This window comes from Lissotriton vulgaris, unplaced genomic scaffold, assembly GCF_964263255.1.
Source record: "Lissotriton vulgaris unplaced genomic scaffold, aLisVul1.2 SCAFFOLD_3986, whole genome shotgun sequence".
NCBI classification, from domain to species: domain Eukaryota; kingdom Metazoa; phylum Chordata; class Amphibia; order Caudata; family Salamandridae; genus Lissotriton; species Lissotriton vulgaris.
This window is the reverse complement of record NW_028255557.1, coordinates 50,203-64,418: the sequence shown is the minus strand read 5'-3', so window position 1 is coordinate 64,418 and position 14,216 is coordinate 50,203. Positions and strand designations below refer to the sequence as shown.

The 14,216-nt window shown below is 49.8% G+C and overlaps 1 pseudogene; it reads right to left on the bottom strand.

Moving 5' to 3' along the window:
* Nucleotides 1–237: 237 nt before the first annotated feature.
* LOC147659081 (28S ribosomal RNA) lies at nt 238–3,153 on the bottom strand (annotated as a pseudogene).
* Nucleotides 3,154–14,216: the final 11,063 nt, after the last annotated feature.

Below are 14,216 nucleotides of genomic sequence, written 5' to 3'. Positions count from 1 at the left end.
TTCTCAAAAACTACTGGAGCACATATATTGAGACCTAGCAAAGGCACATCGGGCTAACAGTCCCTACAATTTTGCCAAGTTTCGTGCAAATCCATTCAGCCGTTCGAGCTAAAAGTGAGTCCAACCGCCCTATGGAAATTAACATGGGAAAAACGCGTTTTGGGACCCCCCTTTTTTCTCGGCCCCCCCTTCGACAAAACCCCCCCAAATTTTTAAGGGCTGCTCAGAAACAAAATGTGCCATTTTCCTGAAAATTTCAGCCGATTCCGTCCACAAACGCCAAAGTTATTAGACATAGAATTTTCAAAAATCCCATAGGGAATAAATCCTAACTATATATACCTACTGGCGATAGCCAGTAGGTAATGTGTGTGTATATATATATGTATATATATATATATATATATATATATATATATATATATATATATATATATAATATGGGGTTTATACTTACCAGTAAAATAAATACATTAATGGGGTAAAGGCAAGCGAGGTAAAGGCATAGTAGTTGTAAATTGTAGTTGTTGTTAAAACTTTAGTAGTTTAGACTAAGTAGTCTTTAAGGAGTAGTTGTTTAGACTGTAGTTGTTCAAGTGGTAGTTGTTCCATCATACAACCAAAATCACAACGCGTCAACAGGCCTCGGGCCTTCGAGATGCTTTGTTTTAATTAAACAGTCGGATTCCCCTGGTCCGCACCAGTTCTAAGTCAGCTGCTAGGTGCCGGCCGAGGTAGAACGCCGGCCCCGCACCCCCGGGGAGGGGGCACTGGGAGAGGCGACCACCGCAGCTGGGTGATCCACAGGAAGGGCCGGGATCGCGTCCAGATACGCCGCCGTCCCGGAAGGAGGCGCCTCGTCCAGCCGCGGCAGGCGCCCAGCCCTGCTTCGCGCCCCAGCCCAACCGACTCAGCCCTTAGAGCCAATCTTTATCACAAAGTTATGGATCTGACTTGCCAACTTCCCTTACCTACATTGTTCCAACATGCCAGAGGCTGTTCACCTTGGAGACCTGCTGCGGATATGGGTAGGGCCCGGCAGGAGATTTACATCATCTCCCCCGGATTTTCAAGGACCAGCTAGAGCTCACCGGACGCCGCCAGAACCGCGACTCTTTCCAAGGCTCGGGCCCCTTTCTCGGGTGAACCCATGCCAGGGCGCCCTGCCCTTCACAAAGAAAAGAGAACTCTCCCCGGGGCTCCTGCCGGCTTCTCTGGGATCGTTTGCGTTACGGCGCAGGATGCTTTGAGGGCGCCCGTCTCTGCCACTCGGGGTTCGGGGATCTGAACCCAACTCCCTTTCTATCGGCCGAGGGCAACGGAGGCCATCGCCCGTCCCTTCCGAATGGCGCTCGCCCATCTCTTAGGACCGACTGACACATGTTCAACTGCCGTTCACATGGAACCCTTCTCCACTTCTGCCTTCAAAGTTCTCGTTTGAATATTTGCTACTACCACCAAGAGCTGCACCTGCGGTGGCTACACCCAGGCCCTCGCCGAGGGCTTCCTTGCTCACCGGAGCGGCCCTCCTACTCGTCGCGGCTTAGCCCCCGCGGCTCTCAGCGCCGGCGACGGCCAGGTATGGGCCCGGTGCTCCAGCTCCATCCATTTTCAGGGCTAGTTGATTTGGCAGGTGAGTTGTTACACACTCCTTAGCGGATTCTGACTTCCATGGCCACCGTTCTGCTGTCTATATCAACCAACACCTTTTCTGGGGTATGATGAGCGTCGGCATCGGGCGCCTTAACCCGGCGTTTGGTTCATTCCGCAGTGCCAGTTCTGCTTACCAAAAGTGGTCCACTAGGCACTCGCATTCCATGCCCGGCTCCACGCCATTGAGCAGGCTTCTTACCCATTTAAAGTTCGAGAATAGGTTGAGATTGTTTCGGCCCCAAGACCTCTAATCATTCGCTTTACCAGAGGGAGGGAAACTTCTGAGGGAACCAGCTACTAGATGGTTCGATTAGTCTTTCGCCCCTATACTCAGGTCGGATGACCCATTTGCATGTCAGGACCGCTACCGACCTCCACCAGAGTTTTCTTTGGCTTCGCCCCACCCATGCATATTTCACCATCTTTCGGTTCCTATCACGCACGCTCATGCTCCACCTCCCCGACTGAGCGGGCGAGATGGGCCGGTGGTGCGCCCGCCGCTGGAAGCGCGGCGGGATCCCACCTCAGCAGGCGCGTGCCGGCCCTCACCTTCATTGCGCCACAGGGTTCGCTCGGTCCTCCGACTTGCGCACGTGTTAGACTCCTTGGTCCGTGTTTCGAGATTGGTCGGGTGGGTAACCGACATACCTGCAGACCCCTGGCGCCTGGCGTGGGCCTCCCTGCCCGGCGGCGCGATGCGGGTGAGCACACTGAGAACAGTCCGCCCCTGTCGACAGTCGTGCCAGGAGCAGGGGGCCCGTCCCCCCTTCAACCGCATCAGCGCGCCCCGAGGGGTGGCCGGGAATGGGTGCCCGGGGGAGGGCGCGGAGACAGTCGAATCTCCCTCGGCCCCGCGGACACGACGAAGTTGCTGCCAGGGGGGCTGTAACACCCTCTGCCGGAGGGCCACCTGCCACCCCAAAGCCTTCCCAGCCGACCCGGAGCCAGTCGTGGCGCACCGCCATGGAGCAAATGCACCCTACAAGGGCCGGGTAGGGCCCGGGCGCCGGTCCCACAGAGGGGATCCGGAACTCCCGGGCCACCGGCCTTCCCGCCGTGCTGGATCCTCCGGGCGGACTGCATGGACCCCACCAATTTACCTCTCAACGGTTTCACGCCCTCTTGAACTCTCTCTTCAAAGTTCTTTTCAACTTTCCCTTACGGTATTTGTTGGCTATCGGTCTCGTGCCCGTATTTAGCCTCAGATGGATTTTACCACCCACTTTGGGCTGCATTCCCAAGCAAACCGACTACGAGAAGACCCGATCCCGGCACGCTGGGGGCCGCTACTGGCCTAACACCGTCCACGGGGTGAGCCTCAATCAGAAGGACTTGGGCCCCCTGAGCGACGCCGGGGAGTCGGTCTTCTGTACGCCACATTTCCTGCGCCCGGCCTCTTCCCTCTTCACTCGCCATTACTCTGGGAATCCTGGTTAGTTTCTTTACCTCCGCTTAGTATATGCTTAAATTCAGCAGGTCACCACGTCTGATCTGAGGTCGTAGTCGGAAGAATGACGCCGGAGCATCAAGGGGGTTGCCGGGGGGAGGCCAGGCCCCTACCAGAGCAGGGGCCTGGCGTACCCGGCAGCGGGTGCCCTCTTTCCCCGGATCGCATCTGGAGAAGTTTCACCCTCGCCGGGAAGCTGGCCGCGGAGGTGAGCTGGCAGCCAGTGGGACACCACAGACAGCCTCAAGCAGCAACTTACGAATGTAAACACGTACCAGTGATTTACTGTTATTCTTGCTCTGCGTCACAAGAAGTAGCACAGAAGGCTCAGATGTGCTACTCTCAGAACGCATCAGGACATTACCAGGCCTTTTTTATTTATTTCAGTATTTCTCAGAGGAGTGTCCCACATCATGGGTGTATCCAGCATACATGAACACGGTGCTTGCTGTTAGCTTCTAAGGGAAAGAGAAGCTGCCCCCAGAATATAACCATTTTAACAAGGCAGAACTTACGGAACCAGTCCCGTTTTCATTTGTTTCACTTTTATATAGCCGAAGGTATTATTGCGCTTTACATAAGCATCAGTGTGCCCAGAATCAAATGATGTTGAACCGAGACTCGAACCTGGTTCTCTGAAGGAGAGTCTGGCACGTGCACAAGTTGTGGGGCTAGAGCACTGTGGCACAGTCCAGTGGTGCTTGTACACAGTCTAGGAGCAGTGGCCCCCTGGGGCTCCCTCCCCCCTTTACCTACGCACATGCTGTGGGATCCTGTGCAGCACTCTTCTTCCTCTGATAAAAGTACACAGAATGCCACCATAAACCAATAAAACCCAGGACTTTAAGAGGGCCCGGCCCGGCATCGAAACAGGTCCCAATCGGACTCGGGTTTTATACCCTGGCCTCAAAATAACAAACGTTGGACGGGCCTAGCAAACTGGACTCACGCTACGCGAGTCACACATTACACCTCTGCCCTATTCACCTCCCTTACAAAACCAGCAAATAAACTTTAACCCAAAGAGGAGCCCAGGATGTTATTTTAATAGCATTCATCCTGGCCTGCCATGCCTCCTTCTCTGCTCGATAGGAGCAACGTGGCTAGGGTCACTTCGGAACCTGCGCTGTATCTTATTTTCGTCTGTCAGATGCCTCCTGACAGTGGTGAGTTTTTGGATGCCGAGGCGGTAGCCTCATTACTCCACATTCATTTTGAGTTTTTTAGGTTGTATTATTAAAGTGTGACGCTTTGTCACAGTTGAGGTTGGATCACAAGGTCAGCGCTGTGATAGGCCGCGGGCTGCGGTCAATTGGGTTTTGCAGAAGGGTCAGCAAGTTGTATCGCAGAGTCTTGTTTTCGTCTTACAAATGTCTTCTGACGGTGATGAGCTTTTGATGGCTGCCACGGCGGTTGCCTTCTGACAGTGTTGAGTTTTCGGTGCCTGCCGGGGCGGTTGCCATCTGCCAGTGATTAGTTTTGGATGCCTGCCGAGGCAGTTGCTTTCAGGCAGTGATGGGTTTTTGGATGCTGTGTTGCTGTTTCAGTTTCACAAGGTTAGCGCTTTGATGGGCCGCGGGTAGTGGTCAAATGGGTTTGTAGAAATGTCTGCAAGTTTCCTGATCAGTGGGTTTTATTTTTGATCCAATCCTTTGTAGAATGTCCTGTTGGTCGTCAAACATCTCAATGCCTAAGTCTCTGTGGAGGTCTGATGTTGTAGTGAAGATAGAAGCACCTGCTGCAATACGTAAGGCCTTGCTCTGTAGTCTCTGTAGGTCTTTCCGATGCTGCGGGCGACAGCCATTCCAAATTGTTGAAGCGTACGTCATAGTTGGTCAAATTATTGCGGTGATTGCTCGCACCTTGCTCTGCATGGGCATCGACTTGGTCTTCAGGAGTGGGTATAATGCAGCCAGTTTTGCTGCTGCTTTCTAGCAGGTCTTCTCTATGTGGATTCTCCAGCTGAGTTTAGAGTCCAGAGTCACCCCCAGGTAGGAGCTGCTGTTTTCCCATTTGATCTCTTCCCCATTGAGGAGGATCGGTGGATGTTTCCTAATCAGCTTGCTGGTGAATAATGTTGCTGTGGTTTTGCTTGTGTTCAGTGTGATCTGCCAGTCGCTGTACCATTCTCAGAGTCTGCAGAGCTATGTCTCAAGGTTCTTAGCCACTTCTCTGTCGCTGAAGAATTGGGAGAGGTCTGCAACGTCATCAGCGTAAAGGGCAAGATCAGTCTTCTTTAGGTCCGTGGGGATATCGTTTGCGAATATGTTAAAGAGGAATGGTCCTAGGATTGATCCATGAGGCACTCCAGACAGAATTGGGAGTGGCGTTGAGCATTCTTCTTGTACCACCACGTGAAAGGTCTGTTTTGACTAGTAGCTAGACAGCAGCTCAACCAGGTAGCTTGGAAACTTGAGCTTGATAAGTTTGTAAAGCAGTCCCTCATGCCATACTCGATCGAATGCTTTGGCTACATCCAGAAAGACTACTCCAGTAGACTTGCTGATGTTGAATCCATGGCTAATGATGTCCACACTCTGAGGAGTTGGTGATTGGTTGAGTGGTCTTTCCGGAACCCAAACTGTTCTTTGGCGAGGAAGTTTTCGCTTGTCGCAAAGTCCACGAGACGGGCAAGGATAACTTTTTTCGAAGAGCTTTGGTAGGCCAGATAGCAGGCTTATGGGGCGGTAATTTGCAGGATCTCGTAGTGGTTTCCCAGCTTTGGGGAATACGACGACTCTTGCTTCTTTCAGGCGTTAGGGGCAGAATTTTAAGCTGAATGCATAATTCTATGTTGGTGCTGGGGGCAATAACCTCCGAAGTCAAACAAGTAACTAGGCAAACACGGTAGCTGTTTAGCCTCCATGCTGAAGAGAGAGCCATGCTAAGGTGAATTTTAAACCGCATCAAATTTACATCAAAGAAAACAAGTTATGAAATGCATGAGCCAGGATTCTTTAAGTATAAATTATGTTGTGTATTCATTTATGTGGTATGGTGGAGGACAGACGCGTCTGTGGACATTCATTTTTAACATGTCGTATTCATTGCCACTGCCGTTGCTCAAAGGAGGGCAGGTAAGCTTGTAATGTGGCATGCACCCCAACGCACGCTCACCAATCAAATGTTGGCTTCCCTTCAAAACACACAGCACACTAAAGCATGCATGCTATTTAAGTACTTACACAAGATGTTAAGGAAATACCAGGGTTTAAAGCAATACATAGCTTGGCAAGCTTCCCCAGGGACCCCCTTTTGCCATCTGTGTGCTTGCATTTGCGTCCTCCAGGGACGATGTTTACTCAGTGCAGTGTGCCACAAACATCATGTTTGAATTTATTAAACTCTCCTAGCGACTATTAAAACAAAGACAAGAGATGTTTATATACAGCACACAGGCTTGTCACACCCCTTTTAGAGACCTCCAGTTTTTTCATCCCACTTAAAGCCCTGACCATCACATTTGCATGCACATACGTTTGTGGGATACAAGTTCGGTACCACTCTCCTTTGGTTTATGTACCCAGACTGGCATGGAAGCCATCTGGCACCCTCCCCCTTGCTGCAAAGTCAGGAATTCTTGGCACCTTTGACGTGTACATATACATAGTCCCCCAACACTAGCGTCCCTCTGCGTGCCCACCACTATCTGGCAAGAGGGTACATGCACAGAGACAGGCAGCAGAACCCCCTCCCTAATCTTCCCCATGCTTACACACACACACTGTAAAATCGTTTCTTAGTGGTGCATTTTATGTGCATATATACAGTGGGCCACCCTACTGGAGTATGTGTACACAGACTTGCAGCAGAGTCCCGTGGCGTTCCTCCTCCCCCACATGCACACAGGGTTGCAAGCACACAGGGTCTGGGCTCAGGGACTGGGGCACCCTACCAGAGCATATGTACACAAACTTGCAGCAGAGCCCCGTGGCAACCCTTTCACATTTGCATGCACATAGGGTGTGGGATCATGGGGGTGTCAGTATCACTTGCATATCCGGATAACTATACCTCATAGTAATAGTTAAAGCATTTTATACACCCTACAGAGAAGGCCCTACTCACATGTTCAAACAAACATAGCATATAGTGATGATAATTTCTCCCTGGTGGCAGACTCTCGAGTGGGGTTTGGAGGTCATGGTCATTACAATTTTGTGGCTTTTTAAAAATGTTTACGGAACCTGGTGGTGATATTTTCAAATCATGGAATGTTACTTTTTTTTTTTAGTAATCAGCGCTTCATGCGCATGCTCTAGTTGCCTTTCGTTGAGTCAGTCTCTTGTTTAACCTGCAACTCTTGATTCTTGTCGGTGGTTATAGTGGAAACCCAGACCTCCTCCACGTCTTGTTTGGTTCTGGAATTTCCTGTCATTCACAAATTAACAACCCCCATCCCTGAAGCTCCCACTGTACGCACCCATCCCTCACACACGTCTATGTGCTTGCCACATTTGTGCTGCAAAAAGCACTCAAATGTTGTTTTGTGATGATAAACTGTTTATTTCATATACATGACATACATGGCGTCATTAGCAATAAGTGGTGTCACATATCTATCTAGGTTAGGATAACACAAATAAGAGTAATAGAGCATAGACACTCTATGAACATATTTGCTTCTGTAATATGGTCGGTCTGAGTGATCATAGATCCTCTCACGTGCACAGCCTTTCCATGTGCTCCATTCTCCTCACAGGCACACCCACACACAACCACAACCAAACACACACAACCACACACACACAACCACACACACACACATCCACACACACACAACCACACACACACACACACAACCACACACACAACCACAAACACCCACAACCAGACACAACCACACACACAACCACACACAAACCCACACACACCCACACACACAACCACACACACAACCACATACACAACCACACACAACCACACAACCTCCCACACACACACACATAACCACACACACACAACCACACACAACCACACACACATAACCACACACACATAACCACACACATAACCACACACACATAACCACACACACATAACCACACACCCAACCACACACACAACCACACACACAACCACATACACAACCACACACAACCACACAACCTCCCACACACACACACATAACCACACACACACAACCACACACAACCACACACACATAACCACACACACATAACCACACACATAACCACACACACATAACCACACACACATAACCACACACACAACCACACACACAACCACACACACAACCACACAACCACACCCAACCACACACACATACAACCACACACACAACCACACACACAGCCACACATACACACACACAACCACACCCACAACCACACCCAACCACACATCCACACACACCCCACAACCACACACACACACAACCACACCTACACAGACAACCACACCCCCCACACACACACACAACCACACACATACACAACCACACACACACACAACCACACACACACACAACTACACCAAGCATTGGCATAGCCAATAGGTCTAGCCTTTGGGACCTTATAAGTTTTTAGCCACGCAACAGTTGATGTGATTGCCCCAAAGATATTGTGCTGCATAACTAAGTACTTAGACGGTCCCAAAAGCGAGACCTATTTGGCTATGCCAATGCTTGTTTTATTATACCAACAGTGAATAATAGTTGTTGGTATATTGACCAGACAATAGGGAGGGTGTAACGCTGAAGTAGAGGCAAGCCTCTGAAGTCTCAAGCCAGCCTCAAGTCAAATGCCTGCCTCTGGCTCAGCCTGAGATCCTCTTGGAAACTTAAGCTGAAATGAGCTGAGCCTTCGAAGACTCCTGCTTGGCCTTCCACCCACACTCTTACCTCTTTGCTCAGACCTGTCTTCCCATGTTTCCCAGCCTCCGCCCATGCCCAAGAGCGTAATTTAAACTGCAGACAGCGCTCACAGTGTAATCGTTGTTAGGGCGAGTGGTGGCATGAAGTTTCTAAGTTCATCTTAAGAAATGATCATTTCTAACAAATGGCTCCCAGTTCAGTGATCTAAATTGATGTACTGAAGTGAGATGCTCTCATGTTACAAGAAAACTTTTTTTTAATGTGTAAATTCTTTGTTCTGTGTTTAAAAGATGTTTGTAGCACGATGTACTTCCCAAATATTTTGCTGACTTGGCGCGGCTCGCAGACTGATGCTTGGCTTGGTTCTGCTCTCCCTTTTAATTTGCTGGCTCGCCCACATCTACCCTTAAGCACATTATGGTGAGCAGCCAATGGCAGAACAGGAAGCCCTGCCACGCCTCAAAGCTACAAACTCCAATGAAGTACACACATGCAACTCTGGTTGCTAATGCAACATCAGACCAAACACCTTTTTTCATTACATGAACCAATGAAAACAGATATGGTTCAGGAGGAACCCACAAGCCCTCTGTCCACATGTTGTTTTATGAACCGTGGAGCCTCTGCACTTCAAACACATAAAAGGTACTAAGAGGAATGCTTGCACATACTCTAACCACTGGCAATTGCTCAGGGTAGCGCTCCAACCCACTGTTGTTTTGCAGGGAAATGCTGCTTTGAGGGATTGGCAGTGGTTAGACTATTTGTAAGCATTCCTTCAATCACCTTTTTGAGGGTTTGCTGTATCGTCCTAAGTGGCTAAGGGTCTGCCTAGACATTGGTCTCATGCTCACTGTAACACTGGAACTAAGCTTCACCCAACTGAAGGGGCGCGATTAGACCGAATCTGATCTTGAGTAGTTTGTGTTCTGGTTTGGAGAGCACCTAGCTTGGCAATTAGGTCTGAATGTTCCTATTGGAGCAGGACCAAGACTTATTTGCAAGCGGCTAGGTCTGATCTGCGGTGACATAGTAGGCAGAACAAAATGGGTCGGAATGCCACCTGAGCGATTGCCATTAGTTTGACAATTTGCAAGCATTCCTCCCATCACTTTTTTGTGTTTTTGATGGTATGCTCTAAGTGGCCATGGGTGTGCCTAGATGTGGGTCCCGTGCTCACGGTGCCACTGGAATTATGTTTCACCCAGCTAAAGAGGCCCATTTAGGCCACAACCAGTCTTGGTTTGTGTGTTTTCTGTTTTGGAGAAGGCCTAGATTGGCACTTTGAGCTGGAATGTTTCTACTGAAGAAGAACCAAGGCTGATTTGCAGATCGCTGGTACTGATCAGAAGTGGCACGAACAGCGATGCAAAGCCCAGCAAAACCTTGCAGCACAGCTCATCAGAACAGACGCGGGGCAATGCAAAGTCTTGCTCGCATAGTTTCATTGGAAACGAAGCTTGACTTTACAAGTTTAGCAAAGCAAGACTGCATAGACCACGCAACAAGGAAAAGGGTAGAATCGTCAGCAGGCCAAACTTGGTTCCGTGCCCGGCTTGCACTATATCACGGTCAGCTTGCACTTGTGACCAGACATCCTCAGTTGGCGTTTAGTGCTTTTTGCACTACCTGTACCTAAATCATTATAATTGCATATATTCTGATTAGATTTTTGTTGTTTTGGTCTCAAATAATTCATTAAAATAAAATGTACTCTATTTGTCTACATTTGTGTGGGATTTTTCTTGAGATGTGTTTTAACTTAATTACAGTTTAAATGCTGCCTAGATACTTTACATATTGCTTGTACGTTAAGCTGGATTACTTTTGTACCAAGCAAGAAGAGGGTTAAGCACAGGTTAATTTAGTGACTTTTTGCAAGGATTGTGGCTGTTGATTAAGAAGGGCTCACACCCCCCTTAATCAACAACCCAATTTCTCACAAACGTTTGCTAACTTCCCAACTAATTTAACATTAAGAGTCAAGTACTGCAGTCGCAATGGAGGATACTGCCACCAACTAGTAACTTACCGAGAAAAAGGAGAGAAGTAATGACAATAGTGTATTATACCTAAAGCATATTGAGCAGCTGCCTCCATTGGAATCAAAGTTAGGAATGCTAAGTAGTGTAAAGAGATAACTATATTTGCATGTCACCTAATGTGCCTTGAGGCCACTTATTTATGTATTGCTTAATAAAGCACTGTACATTAAAACTTGTCGATGTAGAACAATTAAGGTGTGGGAGGAGAACAAGCACGAAGGGAAGGAGTTAACCTATAGATGCATCTGCGAATCCTAAATAGCAAAAAATAACGAATCGCTATCAAGAATTCTCAGAATGGGATGCAACATCAACATCACTAAATATTTGCGTTTCGCACCCGGCCACAATCTCCAAATGCGACTCTGCAGAAATCCCTCCAAAATGGCAAAATCGGCTGTTTCTAACACCCTAATTGTGTATTCGCAAATACCGATTTCGCAAATTGCGATCTCGCACATTGTGAGATCGGAAAGTCGCATTTGGAGCCCAATGATGACATCACTACCAGGAAGTAGCCTGCTCCATGCATCATTCAGAGCACAGAGCTGGATACAGGAGGAGGCAGAGCACTGAGCTCCAGGAGCCACACCCTGCAGTGGCCATGCAGGAGTGGAAATCAAACCACAATGTCCCAGGAAGCTGCAGGAGCAAGTGAAAAAGCCACCCAAGCGCAAAATCAACTTTAGTGAGAAAGAACTTGAGTACCTGATTGAAGGAGTGAGCAGGGACCATGACCAACTGTTCGGGAAGCTGTCCCGGAAGGTGCCCGAGGCAACAAAGAGGCGCATCTGGGTGCGCATCAAGGCAAAGGTGAACGCGGTGAGAGTCACCCACCGGACCATCGATGACTTAAAAAAGAGGTGGTACGACCTCAGAGGCCGTGCCAAGGAGCGAATATCTGAGAGACTGAGGGAGACATGGGCTACAGGAGGGGGACACTCCACAGTCCCTGAAAACACCCCCATGGAAGACCTAGTGGAGGACACCATACATCCTGAAGCCTGCGTGGGCGTTACCCAACTGGACACCTCCTGCACCACACACCAAACTCTAGGTAAGAGGCATGCTCCTGTGACCCCGTACCGTAACAATGCCCATGCCTTCAGTGCAAACCATATTTGTGAGCACAGTATTCCAGTCCCTGCTCCTCCCAAACGCCCAAATGCATTGTGGAACCTGTAATGTGTAAAGGTGCCTTGATAGCCAAACACAGCCAGATTAGTAAAGATGCACAGACCCCTAAAGCCAGCCAGGGAATGCAGATATTAACTAATAGCGATCCTGCATGCATGTCGCAACATACCAGGTGCCTTATTCATACCGGTAATCATGCACTCATCCACATCACAGGTGCTGCGTATACTGACACGTCCGACAGTGATATCCTCCACATCGCAGAGACACTTGAAGAGACCGAGGGGGAGAGGCCGCCTGCACCTGCACTGACACCCAGGGCCACCCCTGCAGCTACAGGCGGAGCACAACATCAGGTCTCGGCACATAAGGAAGTGGAGCAGACCCCACACCCACCCAGGAGGCAGACACAAATTACAGCAAGTGTGCCGGCCCATGCCAGCAGCAGGTCAAGGCAGCAGCGCTCTGTGCCCACCACAGCAGCCATGGAGCAACACGCACACAACGTGGGCCTGGGCATTGAGGCTCAGATGCAGCGTGTGCACCGCAAACAGGCGCAGCACATAGTAGCAATGCAGCTGCCGCTCTACAAAACAGCAGGCAACATCAGTCTCCTCACAGAGAATGTGCAGGAACTGACCACAGCGGTGAAGGAGAGCAACCAGCTGATGGTAGCGCAGCAGGACGTCACCAGCGGATGCCACAGGCAGCTGCTCACACGGCTGTCAGCCTACACCCGTTCCAATCACCTGATTAGGAAGTAAGCAGGATTGGGCGCACGCTGCTCGACCTCCCAGCTAGATTGCCCCTGTGCATTCTGGATCATGCAGTTCGTGTGTCTTTGCAAATCAAAAAGAAAGGGTTTGTAAGTGTTTCACCAAGTTTGGTGCAAGTAGGTACTTGGTTTCTCCAGGCATCTCTAGACACGAGACTCGACTCGTGTTTCTGGATCAATATCCTTTATCAGTAGAGATAAGTATTGAGGCCGCTGAGTAGGCTGCCCAAAAACAGTCACAGGCTTCGATGCCTCCAGGGCGTGCAGGTGCAGCACCACTAGCTCGTCAGCTAGGGAGGCTCACGGGAGCCCTTGAACAGTAAACAGGATTGGGCGCACGCTGCTCCACCTCTCAGCTGGATTGCCCCTGTGCATTCTGGGTCATGCAGTTCGCGTGTCTTCGCAAAAGCAAAAGAAAGGGTTTGTAAGTGTTTCACCAAGTTTGGTACAAGTAGGTACTTGGTTTCTCCAGGCATCTCTAGACACGAGACTCGACTCGTGTTTCTGGATCAATACCCTTCATCAGTAGAGATAAGTATTGAGGCCGCTGAGTAGGCTGCCCAACAACAGTCACAGGCTTCGATGCCTCCCGGGCGCGCAGGTGTAGCACCACTAGCTCGTCAGCTAGGGAGGCTCACGGGAGCCCTTAAACAGTAAACAGGATTGGGCGCACGCTGCTCCACCTCTCAACTAGATTGCCCCTGTGCATTCTGGGTCATGCAGTTCGTGTGTCTTCGCAAATAAAAAAGAAAGGGTTTGTAAGTGTTTCACCAAGTTTGGTGCACGTAGGTACTTGGTTTCTCCAGGCATCTCTAGACACGAGACTCGACTCGTGTTTCTGGATCAATATCCTTCATCAGTAGAGATAAGTATTGAGGTGGCTGAATAGGCAGCCCAACAACAGACAAAGGCTTCGATGCCTCCGGGGCGCGCAGGTGCAGCACCACTAGCTCGTCAGCTAGGGAGGCTCACGGGAGCCCTTAAACAGTAAACAGGATTGGGCGCACGCTGCTCCACCTCTCAGCTGGATTGCCCCTGTACATTCTGGGTCATGCAGTTCGTGTGTCTTCGCAAATGAAAAAGCTGGATTGCCCCTGATCGGGAGCGCCACATCCCAGCTCTCGCGAAGATCATTGGCCATGTAAATCCAGATGGTCCAATGTTGTGCTGACGTAGCAAGGGCCCTGGGGCACGTTACCAACGCTGTGGAGCACCAACAGGCGGCAGACCATAGCAATGCAAGGGGGGAGGATTATGCCAGCGAAGAGGCATCTAGCCTCAGCAGCCTGTCTGTGCCAGTGCAAACACAGGAGGCGCAGTGCC